We start from the raw sequence: 24,710 nt of genomic DNA, 5'->3' as shown, positions 1-24,710 counted from the left end.
GCATACATCAGGTTCAATGTTGCGATTGAACCATGATGTTTGAAACTTTCATGATACACTATTTAAATTTTTTGTGTAATTTTTATTTGTTGTAATTGTAAGGCCATCCACGACGCTGTTCCTATACCGTTCCTATACCGTTCCTTAAACCACTATTTGATGGCCCCACTGTACTTTTTTACTCCATTCCTTAACTAAGGAACGGAACCTGCAACCCTCCGTTCCTTAAATTACTATTCATTCAATTTCATTTTTTTTATTTCCAACCCAATTCAATTTAAATAAACACACTTTAAAAAACAAACACACTTTATTAAAAAACACACAACATTAAAAAAAATTACAACTTAAACTTAAAAAATAAAAAGCACACAATTAAAATCCTAAAAAAATAAAAGTACACAATTTTAATAATTTCATCCGCCAAAATTTGCCCAAATGTGCTCAATTAGATCATGTTGGAGTTGGGTGTGGGCACTAGAGTCGCGTGTCCTTGCACGAATAGATAACCGTTCTTGTATAGACGGATGCGCTCCACTTCGAGGCGGACTACTTGCGGTTGAGCTTCCGGGGGATTCGTCGTCGAACCAATTTCCCGCCTCGGGTCCTTCGTCTTGGACAATCATGTTGTGCAAGATTATGCACGTATACATGATGTCGACCATGTTTTCCATGAACCACGTATGAGCCGGGGCTTTGATGATGTTGAAGCGCGCTTGGAGAACCCCGAACGCCCTCTCCACATCCTTGCGAGCAGCCTCCTGCTTCTGCGCAAAAAGAGCCTGCTTTGGGTTCGCAGACCCACTGCACGTCTTCACGAAGGTAGGCCACATCGGGTAGATGCCATCGGCGAGATAGTACCCCATTTTATAAAGCCGGTTGTTGGCGACGAAGTTGATGGCCGGCGCTTTACCATCCAAAACTTCGGTCAAGAGGTCGGACTGTTGGAGCATGTTTACGTCGTTGTTAGACCCGGGGACCCCGAAGTACGCGTGCCAGATCCAAAGGCGGTAGTCGGCAACGGCCTCAAGTATAACGGTTGGGTGGGTGCCTTTGTGGCCGCTCGTGTAGGACCCCTTCCACGCCACCGGGCAATTCTTCCATTGCCAGTGCATGCAATCGACGCTGCCGAGCATCCCGGGGAATCCGTGCACTGTTTCGTGAAGGTCGAGCAGGAACTGACAATCGGTCGTGCTTGGCCTCCGGAGAAATTCGTCGGTGAAGGCTGCCCGGACGCCTTTGCAGAATTTGAGCAAGCACATTCGCCCAGTGCTGTCTCCGATGTGGAGGTATTCGTCGAACATGTCGGCCGTTTGTCCAGTGGCAAGCTGGCGGATTGCTGCAGTACATTTCTGCAGCGTCGTGTGGCTGGGACGGCCGACCGCGTCGTACCCTTCCTAGAAGAACTCTTCCCGGGCTGCCAAAGTATTCGCGATGTGGAGAAATAAAGGTTTCCCCATGCGGAAACGGCAACGGAAGTACGTATCTCCCCAAACCGGGTTATCGCAGAAATAGTCGCGTACTAACCTTGCAGCGGCTTCCTCCCGGTTACGATGGATGTACGTACGGGAGCGTCGTTGGGGCAGCGTGGCTTCTTCGGCCTCCCGTCGTCGATCTTCTTCAAGTGATTGTTGCAATATTTGACGCATTTGTTCAAAAGGATCCATTAGTTTGATTAAATTTGGGAGAAGGAAACGAGAGTTGATTTGAGATGAAAATTGGGGTTGAAATAGAGAGGAATATATGTGTGTTTGTGATTGAAATGAGTATGAAATAGGAGTATTTATAGAGTAAATAAATAAATAAAAAATAAAAAAAATTTAAAACGGATATAAAAAAACGGTCACATTACCGTTGCAAAAAATTTTTTTTTTTAAATTCGTATTTTTAAAAAAAAAATTGAATTATTGCGTTACCGGGACGAAGCCCACTCGCGGGGCAGCGAGTGGGCTTCACGCGTCGAATGGGAGGCCGCCACGTCGCCTAGGCGCGTGGCGGAACGTTTTGTTCCGCGTTCCTCCGGAACGGAACGCGGCACGACATAGGAACGGGGGCGGCACGGAATGGCGACGGAACGCACGCTGCAACGCGTGCCGCCGCGGAACCGTTCCGCCGGAACGGCATAGGAACGGGGGCGGCACAGCGTTGCGGGTGCCCTAAGATGTTTGTATTAAATAGTATGCGTGTTTAACTAAATAGTAACTATTGTTATATGTTCATTTGTATGCTTTTGGATTTTGTATATGTGCATGTGCTCAATTATTGTTGTATTTTTAAGGAGGTTGGATTTTGTAAGCGTGTTTTACCTGTAGCGACTGCATCTGTTGAAAGAGTATTTTCAGCAATGAAATTTGTCAAGACTGACTTGCGGAATAGGATGGGAGATGAGTGGTTGAATGACAGTTTGGTAGTATACAATGAAAGATCCATCTTTGCTAGTGTTTCTAATGAAAGAATCTTGAAACATTTTCAAGATATGGATACCCGTAGAAATCAGTTGTCTCGGTTAACAAATGCTAGAGCTACTTGAATTGTAATAGACTTTCATTTTGCTAAAAAAACATATTGAAGCATTATATTTAATATTTTATTATTTTATTATTTTATTCCGCCCCCTCCGTTTTTTAATCCTGGATCCGCCACTGATTCGAACCTATGGCCGGCCCGCCCCTGACCTGCTGGGTTGGCAATCTCAATGGGAGACAGGTAATTAGAAATTAGATGGGATATTCAAAACTGCACTTGGCTAAGGGAGTATTATTTTATTGTTTAAACAATTGAAATACTTACAGTGTTATTTCTTTTGTATCTCATCTTGATTTTCATACATTGCCTTCATCTTAATTTTTTCTTTTGTTTTTCGAGTTTAGTTTTGTTTTGTTTCAATTTGCTTAGTTGTGGTGTTAGAGTAATGAAGTTTTCACGTTGTATCATCTTAAATCCAATCCTAGCATGGATGATGTATTTTGGATGATGTATTTTCGAAGGTTTTGGTTGTGTAGAATTAGCATCGTTTGTTGAACAAATATTTTATTGGTAATAATATTGGGAAAAGTAGATTTTGTTTCAGTTTTGGTTAGAGCGTCCACTATGGACGCGGCGGACGCCGCGAAGGGGGCGGTAGGGGGCGGTAGGCGCGGCTATTATAGTGGAGGGGGTGTCCGCCGCGAGGGTGGACGCGGCTGGTGGGGGGAGGGCGGCGGACGAGGCTTCGCGGCGAGTGGGGCGAGGACGCGGCGGTGGGTGTATAGGCGCGGCTATAGCCGCGGCTATTATAGTGGCGGATATCCGCCGCGGCTATAGCCGCATTTTTTGAATTTTTTTTTTTCGTTTTTTCATCTATAAATACCACTCCCTCTCCTCCCCCACTCCCATTTTCACAAAATCCATACACCCACTTTCTACAAAAACACTCTCTACAAAATGCACCGAGGAGACGACGAATCACCCGACACTGAGGAATCGGGATATGACAGCAATCCATCTCAGCCGTCGGCCCATCATTCGCCGCCATCGGGTATTGGCGGATATGCTTCTCAGCCGTCGGGATTTGGCGGATATGCGGCTCCGTCACAGCCTTGGAGTTGGACTCAATCTCCACCACCGTGGGCATCGAGTCCACCCCTTCCTCCATCGAGTCGTCTGGGGTTGGTTGATAATGCGCCTGGGGATACCGCAGCCGGCAGCAGCGAGAGAGGAGAAGAAGAAGAAGAAGAAGAAGAAGAAGAAGAAGAAGAAGAAGAAGAAGAAGAAGAAGAAGAAGAAGAAGAAGAAGAAGAAGAAGAAGAGGAAGACGAGGAAGCCGACTCCGACACCGAGTAGACGGTGCCGGAGTTTTGTAGTTGTATTTTATTTTAATTATTCGTTGTATAATTTTACCGGTTTGCAATACAACGAATATTCGGGCCTAATTACCTCGTATTCTAGTTATTTATACTGCGATTATTTAAATTACACTTGATTGAAACTAAAAAATATTTAAAAATGAAAATTAATTATAAAATTTGGGGGCTATTGGAGTTGTCCACTATAGTGGCGGAAATAGAATTTTGGGGCTATGGACAACAAAATTGAGGCTATGAACAAAAACTTGGGCGGAGCTATTCGGCGTGTCCGCCTTATAGTGGACACCCTTATACTATGAGCTACTGGAGTGTAGAGAGAGTAACAGAGAAGGAATAGCGGTCTACTTTTGTAGATGTAATAATTAATTGTTGTTGATATGGTAGTAGTTTTCAGAGATAGTTTTCAGAGATAAACATCTTGTCAACATTTTTAATTTATTACATTTTTTTTTCAATATTTGGTATGCATATTTTGTTATGCTGCATGTAGAGATTTCTAACAACTATAAAGATGTATGTATATATCTCAACAAAGGTTATGCTTTATGCTTTATGCTTTATGCTTTATGCTTTATGCTTTATGCTTTATGCTTTATGTTTGCCTTTGATTATATTTATAATAATAATAATTATTATTAGTAATAATAGTATTTATTAATAACGTATGTTTCTATTAGTTAATTAATTGTATATTTTGTTTTATATATTTGTTTATCTAAAATATTTTTTTATTAAATTGAAATTTTTAGATTAACATGTTTTGATTGTTTTTGTGTATGATTAAAACTTTAAATTTGATAATGATATTGATATTATGTTTTTCAAATGAAGGTTGGACACAACACGTACCTGCTATGGAAATGCGGAAAGTTGTTCTTATGGGTCATCGCCGACATTATTCAATGAAGGTAACACAAAGTGATAAGGCCATCCACAACGCTGTCTCTATACCGTCTCTTAAACCGTCTTTTAACTACTATTTGAGCACTATTTGAGGGTCCCACTGTCCTTTTTTCCTCAATCCCTTAACTAAGGGACAGAACCTGCAACGCTCCGTCTCTTAACCGTCCCTTAATTACTATTCATTCAATTTCATTTTTTTATTTTTTTTCCAACAAATTCAATTAAAAAACAAACTTCATTAAAAATAAAATAACATCACAACATAAAAAAACAACTTAAAATCCTAAAAAAATAAAAATGACATAATTTAAAATACAATTTTATAGAGACAACCAAAAATGAGTTAGTCCCACATCGAAAGTGGAACATAAACATTCAAGGATGTCTCTATAAAAGAGAGAAACCAAGAATGAGTTTGTCCCACTTTCAACCAAGAATGAGTTTGTCCCACATCGAAAGTGGAACATAAAACATTCAAGGATGTCTCTATAAAAGAGAGACAACCAAGAATGAGTTTCTCTCACTTTCAACCAAGAATGAGTTTGTCCCACATCGAAAGTGGAACATAAAACATTCAAGGATGTCTCTATAAAAGAGAGACAACCAAGAATGAGTTTCTCTCACTTTCAACCAAGAATGAGTTTGTCCCACATCGAAAGTGGTACATAAAACATTCAAGGATGTCTCTATAATAGAGAGACAACCAAGAATGAGTTTGTCCCACATCGAAAGTGGAACATAAAACATTCAAGGATGTCTTTATAAAAGAGAGACAACCAAGAATGAGTTTGTCCCACATCGAAAGTGGAACATAAAACATTCAAGGATGTCTCTATAAAAGAGAGAGAACCAAGAATGAGTTTGTCCCACATCGAAAGTGGAACATAAAACATTCAAGGATGTCTCTATAAAAGAGAGACAAGCAAGAATGAATTTGTCCCACATCGAAAGTGGAACATAAAACATTCAAGGATGTCTTTATAAAAGAGAGACAACCAAGAATGAGTTTGTCCCACATCGAAAGTGGAACATAAAACATTCAAGGATGTCTCTATAAAAGAGAGACAACCAAAATGAGTTTGTCCCACATTGAAAGTGGAACATAAAACATTCAAGGATGTCTCTATACAAGAGAGACAACCAAGAATGAGTTTGTCCCACATCGAAAGTGGAACATAAAACATTCAAGGATGTCTCTATAAAAGAGAGACAACCAAGAATGAGTTTCATAAATTCGCAAGCCCATCAAATATATATGGGCTATCACGAATTTCTTGTATTCATTTATTTGTAAAAATTATTTTTAAATATAAAAACAATTTTTATAAATAAAAAGTATTTTTTTAAAAAAATCGATTTTTATAAAAAAAAATTGAATTATTGCGTTAGCGTGACGACGTCCACTCGCGGGCCAGCGAGTGGGCGTCACGCACGCATGGGGACGAGCCACGTGTCCCTGGCGCGTGGCGGGACATCTCGTCCCGTGTCTCGCCGAGACGGGCTACGGGACGAGACGGGCGCGGGCTAGGGACGGGATGTACGCTGCAATACGTCCCGCGGGGGACCCATCTCTCCGAGACGAGACGCGAGCCCGGCGCGGGACGCGTTGTGGATGGTCTAATGCAATAATTTTGCATACCGAGTGGAGGATTTTCTTTGATGAAAATGGTTTGGAAATTGGGAGCATACTTAATTATTTTTTTTTTTTTTATGCTCTTACTTTCATGCTCTTACTAGATGCATACATCACTTTCAACGTTGCTATTGAACCATGAGATTTTGAAACTTCCATGATACACTATTTTACTTTTTTGTGTAATTTTTTATTTGTCATAATTATAAGATGTTTGTGCCCAGGGGGCATTAGTGCTTAACTAATTAATAACTATGATTATATGTTTAGTTGTATGCTTTTGGATTTTGTAGATGTGCTGAATTATTGTTGTTTTTTAAGTAGGTTTTGACTTGGTAATTCATTTAGTATGTTTATTTGTATAACAAATTTATAACAGATTCCATGATATATTGATGTTAGACATTATATTTTTAATAAATAATATGTTATCTATAAATATAATTGCATTATATATAATATCGTTTTATTTGACTCTTGCAAAGATTCTTAAAGTTGTTAATTTCTTTTGCTTTAATTATTAATATAGTAAAATCTGAGTACATACAAAATGGTTATTATATTATCATTAATAAAGTTATAATGTTATATTAATATATTTGACATATTCTGTATTACTTAACTGATAATACTTGGCAATTTTTAATATAGTATCAAAGTCTCAATATAATATACGACAAAATAGATACTAATTCATGAGTATATGCAAAATATTGCCTACTACTAATAGAGTACTAAAAAACAGTCGATTAAATATATATTGTTTGTTTCTCAAAATTGAATTTTTCAAATTAACTTACCTGGTTAGGGTATTTTTCAAACCATTCCATGTCGTCAGTTGTCATTACTGCATAAGATATAGTGCAAGATTGTTTTTTTATTTATCAATCAAATAAATATTGTGTATAGAGTTAAAATATAAATTATGGATTAATTATGATTTACCTCGGTCACAGTAACTTTGAATTTGATGGTAGGGGTGTTGCTTATCAACTCAAACTTCAATTGCATTCCTTCACACAAAGAGCATTCTTTGTAGAAACCTGAGCTTCCTGTGGAGATTGTCACCCAATCTTCAGCCTTCTTCAACATTGTTTGCCATGTTTTCTCTTGGAATTCCAAAATTGCCACTTCAATAACTTTGTCTATCACATGTGTCCTCCAAAATGGATTGGTATGTGTTGTAATGTTGATTACATTAATTTATCAATTTTATAATAAATTAACACAATCATTATCAAATATATATATATATATATGAAGTAAAAGTATAAATTCTTACAAGACTTTTTTGGTTTGATATTGTCATGGTTGATTTGAAAGAAGGTGAAGCAATAGGTTGTGAAGAGGATGCGTCGTCGGTTTCTTGGCCAAATGAACCTATAAAGAAGTGGTTAAATCATGGATTATTAATATTTTGATTGACAAAGTTGAATTTATTGTAATTACATACCCGGTTGTTGTTGGATTTCCTTAGCACATCCGTAGCATCATACATTTTCACAAAGAAATGATTGGGTGAAATCATATCGAAAGTCAAGAAGTCTCCAACTCTCAAGTTCCGATCCTTGTGGAATTGCTCCCAACCATCGTCCAAGCATATTCTTCCATCTGAAAGTGTTTAGACTTTTGTTTCCCAAATTTTTTGTAGGATTTGTCTTCAAGTGTGCAAATTGGTCCAAGCTTAACTGAATATTGTGTTTGGAAGCTTCTTGGAAAGACCTGTTTTATTATTTAACATAAATGTAATTATTTTTGTGCATCCAGGTGATACAAGGAATTTTATTTGAAATAAAAACTAAAAGTACTAAACAAATTTCAATACAATTGATAATCTTTCTCAAAAGATATTCTTCAGCATATGTTGACGATTAACAAATACATACCACCTTTGATTGTTCTTCAATGGGTAATACTGTGAAGAACTCTGGAGCATCATCCTCATCCATGTAAGAGTAGTATTCTGGAATCACATCCTCCTCCATGTATGAGTTGTCTGTTGATTTAGCCATTTGGTAACAGAGAGAATGTTTGGAAGATGGAATTGGTTTGAGATTTGAGAGAAGATTTGCACGAGTAATTGATTATGTGTAGGTGTAGTGGTTGTTGCCTTTATGGATTGGTAGGTGAAAAGGATTTGAATTCTGTGTAGTGTAGTTAAGAAAATAATTAATGAAGAGTTTAAAATTGTATTGATATAGTGGCTGAGGGAGAATGGATAAGGAAATACAACAGTACCTCCAAATTTTCACAATTATTACGCATAAGATTTTCTTTCATTTGCACTCCGGGTGTATAATTATATATTAAGATTATACGCAATAATGAAGTGCATCTCATATTCTCAATAGGGATAATTTAGATTTTCTATGGACGAAAAACCAAACATAATTATAGGGATACAAGCAGATATTTAGAGCATCCGCAGCGGTGAGTTTGGCTCGTCCGTTCGTCCGTGCCAGCAGCACGGCACCCGCTGTCCGCCGCTGCGCTCTCACCGCTGGCATAGCTCTACTCGATACATAGAGCACGTCCGTGCCGCTGAGCAGGGCGACGTGGCACGTTTCTATCAGCCGTTGGCATTTTCTTTTTCTTTTTTAAAAAATATTAAAAAAAAATCGAATTCCCAAAAATATACAGATTTTATTATCATTTTTTTGAAATTTTTTTTGAATTTTTTTTTAAAAAATTATATAAATACACACATTCATCATTCATTTGGGTGAAATTCGGCCACAAGTAGTGGGTTTTTTCAATTTTATGAATTTAATTATGTAATTTTTAATTTTTAATTTTATGAATTTAATTATGTAATTTTTAATTCATTTGAGCATGTCCTTGCGGAAGAGCACGGATGTGGGCGTTGTGCTCTTGCCTAAGAGCAGGGAGTAAAAGTGGGTCCGGCCCACATCCGTGCTCGTTTTATTATTTAACATAAATGTAATTATTTTTGTGCATCCAGATGATACAAGGAATTTTATTTGAAATAAAAACTAAAAGTACTAAACAAATTTCAATACAATTGATAATCTTTCTCAAAAGATATTCTTCAGCATATGTTGACGATTAACAAATACATGCCACCTTTGATTGTTCTTCAATGGGTAATACTGCGAAGAACTCTGGAGCATCATCCTCATCCATGTAAGAGTAGTATTCTGGAATCACATCCTCATCCATGTATGAGTTGTCTGTTGATTTCGCCAGAGTAGTATTCTGAAATCACATCCTCCTCCATGTATGAGTTGTCTGTTGATTTAGCCATTTGTTAACAGAGAGAATGTTTGAAAGATGGAATTGGTTTGAGATTTGAGAGAAGATTTGCACGAGTAATTGATTTTGTGTAGGTGTAGTGGATGTTGCCTTTATGGATTGGTAGGTGAAAAGGATTTGAATTTTGTGTAGTGTAGTTAAGAAAATAATTAATGAAGAGTTTAAAATTGTATTGATATAGTGGCTGAGGGAGAATGGATAAGGAAATACAACAGTACCTCCAAATTTTCACAATTATTACGCATAAGATTTTCTTTCATTTGCACTTCGGGTGTATAATTATATATTAAGATTATACGCAATAATGAAGTGCATCTCATATTCTCAATAGGGATAATTTAGATTTTCTATGGACGAAAAACCAAACATAATTATAGGGATACACACAGATATTTAGAGCATCCGCAGCGGTGAGTTTGGCTCGTCCGTCCGTCTGTGCCAGCCGCACGGCACCCGCTGTCAGCCGCTGCGCTCTCGCCGCTGGCACAGCTCTGCTCGATACATAGAGCACGTCCGTGCCGCTGAGCAGGGCGACGTGGCACGTTTCTATCGGCCATTGGCATATTCTTTTTCTTTTTTTAAAAAAAAATCAAAAATAATACCAAAAATTTTAAAAAAATTCGAAGTCCCAAAAATATACAGATTTTATTACCATTTTTTTGAAATTTTTTTTGATTTTTTTTTTAAAAAATTTAATCCCAAAATCATCTATAAATACACACATTCATCATTTATTTGGGCGAAATTCGGCCACGAGTAGTGGGTTTTTTCAATTTTATGAATTTAATTATGTAATTTTTAATTTTTAAGATTTAAATTATGTAATTTTTAATTTTTAAGACTTTAATTATGAAAATTTTAATTTTTAGGATTTTAATTATGTAATTTTTAATTTTTTTATAATTTATAATATTATTCTGGTTATTTTTAATGTATTTTAATATTGTGGAAATATTTTTATTTAAGTTGAATAATAGAATGGTGGGACCATTGAGCATGTCCTTGCTGAAGAGCACGAATGTGGGCGTTGTGCTCTTGCCTAAGAGCAGGGAGTAAAAGTGGGTCCGGGCCCACATCCATGCTCGTTGGCAAGAGCACGGATGGGGTGCTCTTAAAATTATAATCCATATTTTTATGCATATGTATTCTCCATTGACAACTCAGTAATTAATTACAATTATAATTAGATGAATACGTAATTAACCATTATCAATTATATGAAAAGTTATTAACTAATATTATAATTTGATGTATATGTACGAACATCAAAAAAGAATATAATTACGTTCGAAAAATCCCTCATTCATTGTCCAAGTATTATTTTGCATTTGAAGTTGTTTGCATTCTCTGTCCTAATTAAGTTGGTACAGAACTTTTGATCACGTAGACACGGAGTATGTAAAATAATTTGCTTTATTCACATCTTGGACGAAGTATAGGATTTGCATGGGCGGAAGCATTGATGTTTGGTTTGTTGATTTTAATTTTATAAATTTCAATTCATGTTTTGTTTTATATTTTATACTAGAATTTTTTGTTGATATGAAAATTTGAATAATTATTAGCTATGCTTTAGTTATTCTCAAATTTTATTTGTTGTTTTTTATATTTATCTTATTTTTCGGGTTTGTTAATTTTAATTTTCTCTATTTAACTCAGTAAATATTTATTCTTACATATTATGCTCTCTATTCCAACTAAGTTGATACATAAAATTTTTGGGTATGGAGACACGGAGTTTCTAAAATAATTTCCCTTATTCACACGAAGTATAGGATTTAGAGCATCCACTACGCGGTGCGCCGGCGTCCCGCGACCCGTCCCGGTGAGACGGGTCTGTCGCGCGCCGCGTTGCAGCATCCGTCCCGTCCCGTCCCGCGTCCCGTGTTGACGAGACACGCGGCGGGCCGTCTCGCCACGCGCCTATGCGACGTGGCGCGACCCGACATCGTGCGTGACGCCCACTCGCCGGCCCGCGAGTGGGCGTCGTCACGTGCTGATGCAATAAATATTTTTTTAAAAAAAATTTGAATTTTAAAAAAAATTAAAAAAAAATTAAAAAAAATTAAAAAATAAAATTAAAAAAAAAATCTAATGGTAATAATACAGTTTTTTATTTTTTTAATTTTTTTATTTTTAAATTAATTTTTTTACTCTATAAATACTCCTACACTCATCCTCATTTCATACACAACTACACATCTATTCTTCTATCATCTCAATTTCCTCTCATCACAAGATGTCCGGCGAAGGCAACTACGGCGGCTCCGGCTCCGGCGGGTGGGATCTCAACGCCTTCGGTGATTGGGAGACCATGATCAACACACTGGGCGGTTCTAGTGCGTCGACACCGGGGACCCAGGGTTCGGCGACGCCGGGGGGTACCAACCACCCAACTTTGACTTTGATGCATATGCCCGTCCCTCCGCCCCGCGGTATTCGCAGGGATTATCCCAGATCCGGGAGGATTTTCCCGTTGATCCAACGCCGGGAGTAGGCCGAGGCGGTGGAGATGGGCGAGGCGGTGGAGGTGGACGAGGCGGTGTACAACCCCAGTCGGGCGAGGACGAGGACGAGGAGGATGAAGAAGTGAAAGAGGATCTAGGCCGGCATCCGTACAGCAACCACGAAACGCTGGCGGTGTACAGCGCCTGGATCACCGTCTCGTACGATCCCATCGTCGGGAATCAACAACCCCGGAAGTGTTTCTGGGAAAAGGTCTGCGAGGTCTACCACCAGATAAAGCCGAAAGGCTCCCGCAAGCGCAAATATAAAATGCTCCGCTCTCACTTTGACCGAGTCGACCGACAGGTCAAAAAATTCTCCGGCCTCTACTCGGCCGAAGCGGCGCGCTACTAAAGCAGCGCCACGACAACTGACATTTTGACGTCCGCTTTGCGCGCCTACTACCAGGACACCCGTCAACAATTCAGATTTGTTGATGTTTGGCAGGCCGTGAGGGACGAGGAACGGTGGGCCGGCGGTTTCCGCTCCAGCTCTAGCTCAAACTCGTCTGGTGGTGACACCGCTGAGGGCATCAGCCCACATGAGGCTGAATCGCAGGAGTTTGCGGGTATGGTCGGCGATGTTGGAGGATCCAGCCGTGGGCGCCGTCGGCCGCAAGGGACGAAGGCGGCGAAAGCGGCTAGAGCTAGGAAGGGCCGAAGCGAATCAAGCCAGGCGGCCTCGGGATCGAGCTCGCGGGGAGGCTCGGACACACTTATGGTGGCGTACATGACCGCCACAATGGCGGACACTTCCCGCTTCTCGCACGCCCAATTCGCGGCCTGGTGGAACGGAATTGTGCATATGGCAGCACAACTTGGCCTTCCGACTCCCCCTCAACCTCGACCGCCTCCGGAGGATGATTAGCCGGCGGAGTAGTTTTTTTATTTTCTTTAAATTTGTATTTTCAATTATGTTGTGTGTTTTTTTATGTTGTGTGTTTTTTAATAAGGTGTGTTTTTTAATAAAGTGTGTTTGTTTTAATTGAATTGGGCTGGAAAAAAAAATAAAAAATTAAATTAAATGAATAGTAATTTAAGGGACGGAATAAGGGACGATTAAGGGACGGAGGGTTACAGTTTCCGTCCCTTAGTTAAGGGATGAAGGAATAAAGTACAGTGGGGCCCTCAAATAGTAGTTTAAGGGACGGTGGAGGAACAGCGCAGTGGATGGCCTTAGAGCATCTCCAGTGGGCGGATGTCCCACTCGGACATCCACTAGGACTTCCCAAAAACACCTCCTGCCACGTCACTAGGACTTCACATCCCACTGCCACGTCACTAGGACATCCTCTTCACAATCCGCCCTTCCCATCGCCCTTCCCACTAGAACTTTCCGCAATAAAAAAAATCACAAATTCACAAATATACGTAACGGAATTATAATTTTGACACGGAATACGGGAAAATTGCAAATGCTTCATTAAAAAAAATTACATAAAAATAAGAAAAAAAGTTACATAATAAAAAAGAAAAAATTACATAATAAAATTTTTGACTCGGCTCACTCCTCGTCGTCCGTGCCGCCCCCGTCGTCCCCGCCGCTAATCTCGGCTCCATCATCTCCAATGGGTGACATCCCCAAATCGCGCCGACATCCATCAATGACATCTTTCAACATCCTTTTGTACACAGGATCTGTCGTGCTATGCCACCTATGCATGGTCTGGACCAAGCTAGTCGTTATCTGCGCGCGGGCGAGACGGTCGTACTCTTCTGGGGGAGCAGGGGCCTCCGATTGGACCTCGAACGACCCGCTGCTGCTTCCCCTAGCCTTCCGCTGCGCAGCCTTTTGCCCAATCGGGCGACGACGCCGGCGGGAGTCTGATTGAGGTAGCGGGGACACTTCCTCGGCTTTTGGGAGCTCGTGCGAACCAGCCTGCTGTTAGGGGTGGGAAATTATACCGAAATACCGAAATACCGGACTTACCGTACCGAAAAAATACCGAAAATACTGATTTTTCGGTATACCGCAGTTTCCGGTACGGTATGATACCGTACCGCAGTGTTTCGGTACGGTAACGGTATCAATTTTTCTATACCGCGGTATACCGATATATTTATATATATATATATATATATATAGGGTCATGATCTATGGCAAACACCTCTTAACCATATAACTAGAGAACAAATCATAGCCACAAGATCAAAAAAATCAAGGGCTAGTATTAATTTTTGAATTTAAGGAGAAATTAGTTCCCTCAATCACAAATTTACTCTACAATAACAAGGCAGGGGTATAATGGTCATTGCATATCCAAAAATAGGATACGTCGGCAAATTAGAATTCATCTCCTCTTCTTCTCTTGTCCATCCTCATCACCGCCTTGTACCTGCCGTTGTCGCAGCGGCGGCAGGAGATTCAACCTCATTGTGCGATTCAACCTTCTCGTCGATGTTGGCGTCGCCGTCGTCACATTCTGCAGGAATCGAACGCTGAATTGGAGGAAAAAGGCGTCGCTGATGGTGGAATTGGATGCTAGAGATGAGCGAATCCAGGTTTTGGAAAGGATTGTGGAGAAAGTAGAATCGGAAGATTTGGCGGAGTAGGAAATGCAGATGTGCTTTGATGAGAAGGAGATGGTGATTAGGGAGATCGGCGGTGGAAAGAGGTGGATGGTCACAGCCATTGCCACTGCTCCTGCTGTCATATTCTACTTCCATGCTCACAGAAATCATTAATTTTTGTTGATTAGAGTTTCAGTTTTGGATAATTGTTGCTAAATAATGCACTTAATTTGCTTCAATTTTGTGTTTGCTGCACTGGCATATATTTTTTATCACTACTATTATGAGAATTTGATTTGTTGAATCTTGATGGTGCTTGAGTTTGGAATTAGATCACTTCATATTTATGTGTTGTTCTTTGTGTTTTGTAAACAAGAGTGAAGTAAAATAAAAATAAGAGTGATGTAATTTGTAAACAAGAGTGAAGTAAAATCAGAATAAGAGTGATGTGTTTTGTAAACAAGAGTGAAGTAAAATCACAATAAGAGTGACGTGTTTTGTAAACAAGAGTGAAGTAAATTAACAATAAGAGTGATGTGTTTTGTAAACAAGAGTGAAGTAAAAGAGTGATTTGTTTTGTAAACAAGAGTGAAGTAAAATCGGAATAAGAGTGATGTGTTTTGTAAACAAGAGTGAAGTGCTTTCTGAACAAGAGTGAAGTGTTTTGTGAACAAGAGTGAAGTAAAATCAGAATAAGAGTGATGTGTTTTGTGAACAAGAGTGAAGTAAAATCAGAATAAGAGTGATGTGTTTTGTGAACAAGAGTGAAGTAAAATCAGAATAAGAGTGATGTGTTTTGTGAACAAGAGTGAAGTAAAATCAGAATAAGAGTGATGTGTTTTGTGAACAAGAGTGAAGTAAAATCAGAATAAGAGTGATGTGTTTTGTGAACAAGAGTGAAGTAAAATCAGAATAAGATTGATGTGTTTTGTGAACAAGAGTGAAGTAAAATCAGAATAAGAGTGATGTGTTTTGTGAACAAGAGTGAAGTGTTTTCTGAACAAGAGTGAAGTAAAATCAGAATAAGAGTGATGTGTTTTGTGAACAAGAGTGAAGTAAAATCAGAATAAGAGTGATGTGTTTTGTGAACAAGAGTGAAGTAAAATCAGAATAAGAGTGATGTGTTTTGTGAACAAGAGTGAAGTGTTTTCTGAACAAGAGTGAAGTGTTTTGTGAACAAGAGTGAAGTAAAATCAGAATAAGAGTGATGTGTTTTGTGAACAAGAGTGAAGTAAAATCAGAATAAGAGTGATGTGTTTTGTGAACAAGAGTGAAGTAAAATCAGAATAAGAGTGATGTGTTTTGTGAACAAGAGTGAAGTGTTTTCTGAACAAGAGTGAAGTGTTTTGTGAACAAGAGTGAAGTAAAATCACGCTAATATTTCTTTTTTTTTCACCGATTCGGATTTGTGGATTATCATCTCCAATCTTTATCTTCTTCATCTTTTCTTTTTAGAATGCAATATGAGATTAATTGAATATTGATGGCAAAAGTTTATTAAAAGGAGATGATAAGGAGGACTCTCTCTCTCTCTCTCTGCGACTGCAATGCGACAAGGAAAACATCAAAGGGAGCATGTTGAGGGGCGAGGTGGTATCGAGAAAGGCAATCATACACTGACCGCTTCTCATAATCATACAAACACTACGCACACACTTTCAAGCTCATATTTACATAAACGAAAATTAACAATGACGACCGTCTTGTTGAGATGGGCTCTCCGGAGGAGCGCGGCAGCGTCGTACATGTCGATTCGTGCCTTCGCTTCGCCGCCGGGGCAACAATGGAAGGTAGCGATTTTGGGCGCCGCCGGAGGGATCGGACTGACGCCATCTCTTTTAATGAAGCTGAATCCGATGGTTTTACACCTCTCACACTATGATATCGCCGGAACGCCTGGTGTAGCTGCTGATGTTAGCTACGTCAATACCATATCTGAGGTTCTGCTTCTTCGATTTCTCTTCGTTTAATTGTTCGCGTTCACTTTGTATAGGTTTTGAAGCAATTCCCTGTAGTTCAAATTAAGGAAACAGTGTAATTGTACGCAGATTTAAATTTCATATTGTAATTTCCAAAATTACCCTCAGCATATTTTCTATAATTAAAATAAATAATATTTGTTCCATTAAGATGTGTGGCTGAGATTTGTTCTCTAGTTATACACTTAAGATTAGTTATACATTGATCACTACCATATATATATATATATATATATATATATATATTTATATATATATTAATATTAAATATGTTAATGGTGGGTTTTGAATATATATTTATATATATATTAAATATGTTAATTAGCTCTGTGGGGTTTATGGTGGGTTTTGAATTAGCAAATGAAAAAATGACGGACATGAAACATATTGTACAGATGTCTATTTCCAAATAGATTATGTAGTAGTATTTATTATATTTGAATTTGGAACTTATAATACTTTTAATTTTGATTAGTTTTTCCTTAAACTTCTTCACATCTACTCTTGAAATATAACAAAAATACATAGGATTCATTTTACATTTATCTGACTTAGTGCTTTGTTTCATGCAATATGCGAATTGCTAAATAACAATACGAAAAAATATAAAGATATTTTGAAACTTCTAATCATTATAATTATTTTAAATGTTTTTTCATAAATATAGTTCATTTTTCATAAATATGTTATAATATATATATATATATATATATATATATATATATATATAAAAAGTTTAAAAAATAGAATTTTCTAATCTACGGTATACCGTTACCATACCGCATACCGTTATTACGGTATGGTAACGGTATCAAAAATTATCATACCGAATTTCTGGTATACCGGAATTCCGGTATACCGGAAATTCGGTATGGTATCGGTATGGAATTTTGTCATACCGTAATTTCCGGTACGGTATGCGGTATGACACGGTCGGTACGGTAATTTTGACACGGAATACGGGAAAATTGCAAATGCTTAATTAAAAAAAATTACATAAAAATAAGAAAAAAAATTACATAATAAAAAAGAAAAAATTACATAATAAAATTTTTGACTCGGCTCACTGCTCGTCGTCCGTGCCGCCCCCTTCGTCCCCGCCGCTAATCTCGGCGCCATCATCTCCAATGGGTGGCATCCCCAAATCGCGCCGACATCCATCAATGACATCTTTCAACATCCTTTTGTACACAGGATCTGTCGTGCTATGCCACCTATGCATGGTCCGGACCAAGCTAGTCGTTATCTGCGCGCGGGCGAGATAGTCGTACTCTTCTGGGGGAGCAGGGGCCTCCGATTGGACCTCGAACAACCCGCTGCTGCTTCCCCTAGCCTTCCGCTGCGCAGCCTTTTGCCCAATCGGGCGACGACGCCGGCGGGAGTCTGATTGAGGTAGCGGGGACACTTCCTCGACTTCTGGGAGCTCGTACGAACCAGCACTGCTGTTGTATTCACCGGAAGCGTTGATCTTCGTCCGCTTCTGCCAGCCCGATTCGACACCCCCACAAAACTTTTGGGAATCCTTCACCACGAGATAGGACTCCCACTGGTTGAAATCTTTGAAGTTCAAAGATCTGTCGGGGTACTGCGCCAGGGCACGGTTCTTCACATCCTCCTCGGACATACCGATGGTTGCCTGGCGGAGATTGTTTTGGTAGAGGCCGGCAAATCGACTAAGCTTAGGCCTCAACCGCTCCCACTGTTTCCGGCATTGTTCGGGAACGCGACACTTCGCCCCAGCCGGTTTGTGTGTGAGGTAGGCATCAGCGACGCGATGCCACAGTCTGTCAATATGCTGGTTTGTAACACCCCGACTTTTTCTACCTTTTTATTGTGTTCTTGAAAGGACCGTCGTTTGTGCACTTGAAAATTTTTCGACCTTGTTTCTTTTATCCAGAGAAGTATTTCTCTTTTGGGGCTAAACAATTATTCTTTCCTAGCCCAATTTGAAACCCAATTGTTACGAGCCCAAAATGATACCTACACGAAAGAATAGACCACGTATCAAATACACTTTCAACAACAAATCAAGATGAAAAGTTGGATAAGAACCGCGTCACATCAAGACGAAAAGTTGGATAAGAACCACGTCGCATCAGGCACGTTTTCCAATGACGGCCGCATTAATTACTCGTCGCATTGAAACAAAAAGACGTGAATTTTTGTCTTTTATGAATTTTTTTTTCTATAAATACAACCTCCCTCCATTTCAAATCCTTTACTTCACTACCAAAGAATTGAGAAATCCGAGAGAGAAGAGGGAGGGGATAGAGGAACGAATTTCCGACCACCTACCTGTCGAGAACGGCGTCGGTGGCTGGGGGAGATCCTCGGCAACGGTGGCTGAGGCGGATCCGCGACGACGGCGGACCCGCAGCGGTGGCGGCGCTGCGTTTTGATCGAGGGAAGTGCAGCCTTACCTTCGACCGAGAGGAGAAAGAGAGGAGCACGGCGTGAAGGCTTTAAACGAACGAGGTAGGGCTTTCTAACTAAGTTTTTCGTAGGCTTTCTGTTAAAGTTACAGTTTTTACGAAAAGTATTTCACGTGGGCTTTCGAACTAAAGTGTTTTCAAGAGCTTTAGTTTTAATATTTTTGATTCGAGCATCATTTTATGTGACGAAATTCCTTTTAACTGAGATTGCGAGTATTATTAATTTTTATTAGATGTTGATGTGATTATGTGCTTAAAGTGAAATAATTAAGGTGAAAGTGATGTTATGTGATATATGTGTTGATTTATCGAGTGATTTGTGATTTGCTCGACTTGTTGATGTGATATGAGATGATGCTCGATCTTGACGGAACAAAAAATGATTTATGTTTCAAAAACGTTTTGAGGAAAATAAAGTTGAAAAGATTATGTCAAGCCATATTTTGTTTTGGAACTATGCCTATCTGACTGCAACGATGAATGGAATGGATTGATGGGAGACCGTGGGAGGTAACCACTTCCCCGGCACATGAATGTTAAGATATGATGAATGATGAAAGGAACGATGAATGATGAATGGACTGATGAATGAACAAGAGATAGTGAAATCGTGTTTGTCAGATACAACATATGTTCCAGGAAAATAGATCGAAAGATCGCTTTTGAAAAAGGAAAAGAAAAAATGTTTAGTGTTCTCGGACTTTTCCTAAAATCCCGAGTTCACTCAAAGAAACGCTTGACAAAAATTTGTTTTTATAAAATATATTTTGGCACGTGTCCACTGAGTACACCAAGTACTCAGCCCTGCATATGTTTTCTCTATGTGCAGGTTGAGCGGTGACGAGCGCGGTGGGTGTTGAGCATGAAAGAGAAGAAGATTGTAAATAAAACTTTCTGAATATATTATGTCTTCATACATAATAGTATTCTACTCTCGAATGCTTCCGCCAAGTATTGTTGAGATAATTTTATCTCGAGTTGCTGATTGTTGAAAAGACACTCTGATTTTATCCGAGCTTTTCCCATTTGTTTGGAGATATATTATTCTTTTAAGATAATTGAGCCTTTCTTATGAACTGTTATCCTTAAATGCTATTCTTAATGTTTGTCCCTTGGTCACGATCGCTTCGATTGTAACACCCCTGGGGTGGGCGGGCGTGACAGATATCGAATGATGAAAGGAACGATGAATGATGAATGGACTGATGAATGAGCAAGAGATAGTGAAATCGGGTTGTCAGATACGACATATGTTCCAGGAAAATAGATCGAAAGATCGCTTTTGAAAAAGGAAATGAAAAATGTTTAGTGTTCTCGGACTTTTCCTAAAATCCCGAGTTCACTCAAAGAGTGGCTTGACAAAATCTGTTTTTATAAAATATATTTTGGCACGTGTCCACTGAGTACACTAAGTACTCAGCCCTGCATATGTTTTCTCTATGTGCAGGTTGAGCAGTGACGAGCGCGATTGGTGTTGAGCCTGAAAGTGAAGAAGATTGTAAATAAAACTTTCTGAATATATTATGTCTTCATACATAATAGTATTCTACTCTCGAATGCTTCCGCCAAGTGTTGTTCAGATAATTTTATCTCGAGTTGCTGATTGTTGAAAAGACACTCTGATTTTATTCGAGCTTTTCCCATTTGTTTGGAGCTAAAGTCGAGTTTGCACTCTGTGTATCATACACTCTGATATATATATATTCCTTTTAAGCTAATTGAGCCTTTCTTATGAACTGTTATCCTTAAATGCTATTCTTAATGTTTGTCCCTTGGTCACGATCGCCTCGTTTGTAACACCCCTAGTATGGGCGGTCGTGACAGAATGGTATCAGAGCAATTTTTCTTTCCGCTCTGGACCCGAGAGTCTTTTTCATTCTTAGTCTAGATTCGATTCGCTAGACTAAAATAAGGTTAAATTTGGAAGGCTCAACAACCCGCTTCGCCACGCTCAACCAAGAAAGAGGTAATATATTTTTTTATGTGAAATTTTTGAGAAAAGTGTGAGTTTTGAAGAAAATATTTATTTTGAAAGTAGATGTGAAATGTGAAAGGGTTGTGTTTTGGGAAGGTAAATGTTGTGTATTATACTTGTTATTTGAAGTATGAATGACTTTAAATGTGATATTTGCTGATCTATGATGATGAGGTATGTTGTGAACATAAAGTGCTTATGTTGTAGGCTAGATTGAATACGCGCGAACCGTAGTTTTAAGTTGAGATAATTTATCGTTTTTCCGAGCGATGAAAACGAACGAGAATCTGAAAGTTTGGGGTGAACCCCTAATTTGTCAAGTCACGACGAGGCAAGGAGATCAAGAGTGCGAATGGAGGCCGATGGACCATGAACCTTTTCTTGGAATTGTGTGAAACTTTGAAGCAAGCTAAGTGCGAACCATTCGAAGGACGTAAGAAATTTCGGGACGAAATTTTTTTGTAAGATGGGTAGATTGTAACACCCCGACTTTTTCTACCTTTTTATTGTGTTCTTGAAAGGACCGTCGTTTGTGCACTTGAAAATTTTTCGACCTTGTTTCTTTTATCGAGAGAAGTATTTCACGTTTGGGGCCAAACAATTATTCTTTCGTAGCCCAATTTGAAACCCAATTGTTACGAGCCCAAAATGATACCTACACGAAAGAATAAACCACGTATCAAATACACTTTCAACAACAAATCAAGACGAAAAGTTGGATAAGAACCGCATCACATCAAGACGAAAAGTTGGATAAGAACCACGTCGCATCAGGCACGTTTTCCAACGACGGCCGCATTAATTACTCGTCGCATCGAAACGAAAAGACGTGAATTTTTGTCTTTTATGAAAATTTTCTTTTCTATAAATACAACCTCCCTCCACTTCAAATCCTTTACTTTACTACCAAAGAATTGAGAAATCCGAGAGAGAGAAGAGAGAGGGGATGGAGGAACGAATTTCCGACCACCTACCTGTCGGGAACAGCGTAGGCGGCTGGGGGAGATCCTCGGCGACGGTGGCTGAGGCGGACCCGCAGCAGTGGCGGCGCTGCGTTTTGATCGAGGGAAGTGCAACCTTACCTTCGACCGAGAGGAGAAAGAGAGGAGCACGGCGTGAAGGCTTTAAACGAACGAGGTAGGGCTTTCTAACTATGTTTTTCGTGGGCTTTCTGTTAAAGTTACAGTTTTTACGAAAAGTATTTCACGTGGGCTTTCGAACTAAAGTGTTTTCAAGAACTTTAGTTTTAATATTTTGATTCGAGCATCATTTTATGTGACGAAATTCCTTTTAACTGAGATTGCGAGTATTATTAATTTTTATTCGATGTTGATGTGATTATGTGCTTAAAGTGAAATAATTAAGGTGAAAGTGATGTTATGTGATATATGTGTTTGTAGTGATTTGTGATTTGCTCGACTTGTTGATGTGATATGAGATGATGCTCGATCTTGACGGAACAAAAAATGATTTATGTTTCAAAAACGTTTTGAGGAAAATAAAGTTGAAAAGATTATGTCAAGCCATATTTTGTTTTAGAACTATGCCTATCTGACTGCAACGATGAATGGAATGGATTGATGGGAGACCGTGGGGGGTAACCACTTCCCCGGCACTTGAATGTTAAGATATGATGAATGATGAAAGGAACGATGAATGGACTGATGAATGAACAAGAGATAGTGAAATCGGGTTTGTCAGATACGGCATATGTTCCAGGAAAATAGATCGAAAGATCGCTTTTGAAAAAGGAAAAGAAAAATGTTTAGTGTTCTCGGACTTTTCCTAAAATCCCGAGTTCACTCAGAGAGTGGCTTGACAAAATCTGTTTTTATAAAATATATTTTGGCACGTGTCCACTGAGTACACCAAGTACTCAGCCCTGCATATGTTTTCTCTATGTGCAGGTTGAGCGGTGACGAGCGCGGTGGGTGTTGAGCATGAAAGTGAAGAAGATTGTAAATAAAACTTTCTGAATATATTATGTCTTCATACATAATAGTATTCTACTCTCGAATGCTTCCGCCAAGTGTTGTTCGGATAATTTTATCTCGAGTTGCTGATTGTTGAAAAGACACTCTGATTTTATTCGAGCTTTTCCCATTTGTTTGGAGCTAAAGTCGAGTTTGCACTCTGATATATATATTCCTTTTAAGCTAATTGAGCCTTTCTTATGAACTGTTATCCTTAAATGTTATTCTTAATGTTTGTCCCTTGGTCACGATCGCCTCGGTTGCAACACCCCTAGTATGGGCGATCGTGACATGGTTAGCACAGACATAGGGATCCTCGACTATTGAAACCCAAGCCTTCGAAAGCGCGACGCTTTCCCACACGCTCCAGACCGTCCTCTTTCCCGTCTCCTCATCATCCCCCTCCTCAGCCACCGTTCGCGAGGAAGAGCCCGTGCCTTTCCCCTTGCCCTTGCCCCTGCCACGGCCCTTGGCCTTGCCCCTTGCCGCTGTCCCCACATCATCGGGAGTCTCCCTGACTGGAGATAGCCCCAACTCCTCAAAAGAGAAAGTTTCCAGGCAGGTGAACTGAGTCTGCGGAACAAAACTGGAGGGGGTATCAGTAGACAACATATCGATAATCGGCCGAGAGACATCGTCCGCTAGTGGTTCAGGCATGGTCTGCATCATCCCCGGCATCATCCCCGGCATTATCCCCGACATCATCCCCGGCATCATCCCACCCATCCCCATCATATTTGGGGTCATGCCCCCATCCCCATCCAAATCATATTTGGGGTCATGCCCCCCATCCCCGCTGCCCTGGGCATCATACCACCCATACCACCCATCCCACCCATCCAATTGTACATATTGCAGTAAGGGGACATCATACCACTCATCCCACCCATACCACCCATCCTACCCATTCCACCCATCCCCGACATTGCCGGAACCGTTGTCGCATTTCCGCTAGAGTTTCCCTCCAGTTCGGCGGGAAACGTCGGAGTTTGCGACTCGCTCGTGGCGGGGGAGTTTCTGTCGTTCTCCATTTAGTAGAAATGAAATTTGTAGTAAAAGAAGAGAGAAATTTGTTAACACAAGTAGTGCGAATGAAATGAAGTTCAATGAGTCGTATATATAGAGTTTAAAAAAAATAAAAATAAATAAATACCGAGCGTCCGACCCACGCCACAATGGCGGACGTCCGCCCGCCCGTCGCCCGCACGTCCGAGGACATCCGACGTCCTTACGGGACGTCCGTATCCAACTTGCCACACCACAATGGCGGACGTCCCGGTCGCCCGTCGCGGATGTCCGACCGGACGTCCCCCATTGAAGATGCCTTACTACGAATGTCGTTAGCTGCGCAACGGCGCTGAGGATACCAGTTCTAGTATTAAATTGATGATAATTTGTATTCCCAATGCGATAAAAATCCAGCCGTATTAGTCCACGAAACAGTAGCTTTTCCAGTTAGTTTATGACCCCCTTGCGACCTCCTGGATTTAGCTAACATACGCTATAGTGAGTGAGTGAGATACGTGTCCTTTGGAAAGTGTACGTGGCAAACGGCGAAGCAGGGTGCGCATCCAGTGCCCAGGCGTAGTTTAGCCGAGGCCATAAAAATATTCATGTTTGCGCAAGTTGGCGCTTAAAATAGTCGGCTTAAACCCAACAGTCTGAGACCTCTCCACCAAATA

The 24,710-nt window shown here is 39.8% G+C and overlaps 1 long non-coding RNA gene across 3 annotated transcripts; it reads right to left on the bottom strand.

Moving 5' to 3' along the window:
* Window positions 1-6,193: 6,193 nt before the first annotated feature.
* Window positions 6,194-8,517, bottom strand: LOC121774777. 3 transcript variants are annotated; one of them, XR_006045010.1, is made up of 5 exons: window positions 8,268-8,517; window positions 7,835-8,103; window positions 7,664-7,761; window positions 7,327-7,433; window positions 6,194-7,228 (listed from the first exon to the last, which is right to left on the bottom strand). It is a non-coding gene; the product is annotated as an uncharacterized LOC121774777 (long non-coding RNA). The 3 variants fall into 3 exon arrangements; XR_006045008.1 differs by having other exon boundaries at window positions 7,327-7,761; XR_006045009.1 differs by having other exon boundaries at window positions 7,327-7,761; window positions 8,271-8,517.
* Window positions 8,518-24,710: the final 16,193 nt, after the last annotated feature.

This window comes from Salvia splendens, chromosome 17, assembly GCF_004379255.2.
Source record: "Salvia splendens isolate huo1 chromosome 17, SspV2, whole genome shotgun sequence".
Taxonomy (NCBI): Eukaryota; Viridiplantae; Streptophyta; class Magnoliopsida; order Lamiales; family Lamiaceae; genus Salvia; species Salvia splendens.
The sequence above is the reverse complement of the archived record's forward strand: the minus strand, read 5'-3'. Positions and strand labels throughout refer to the sequence as shown.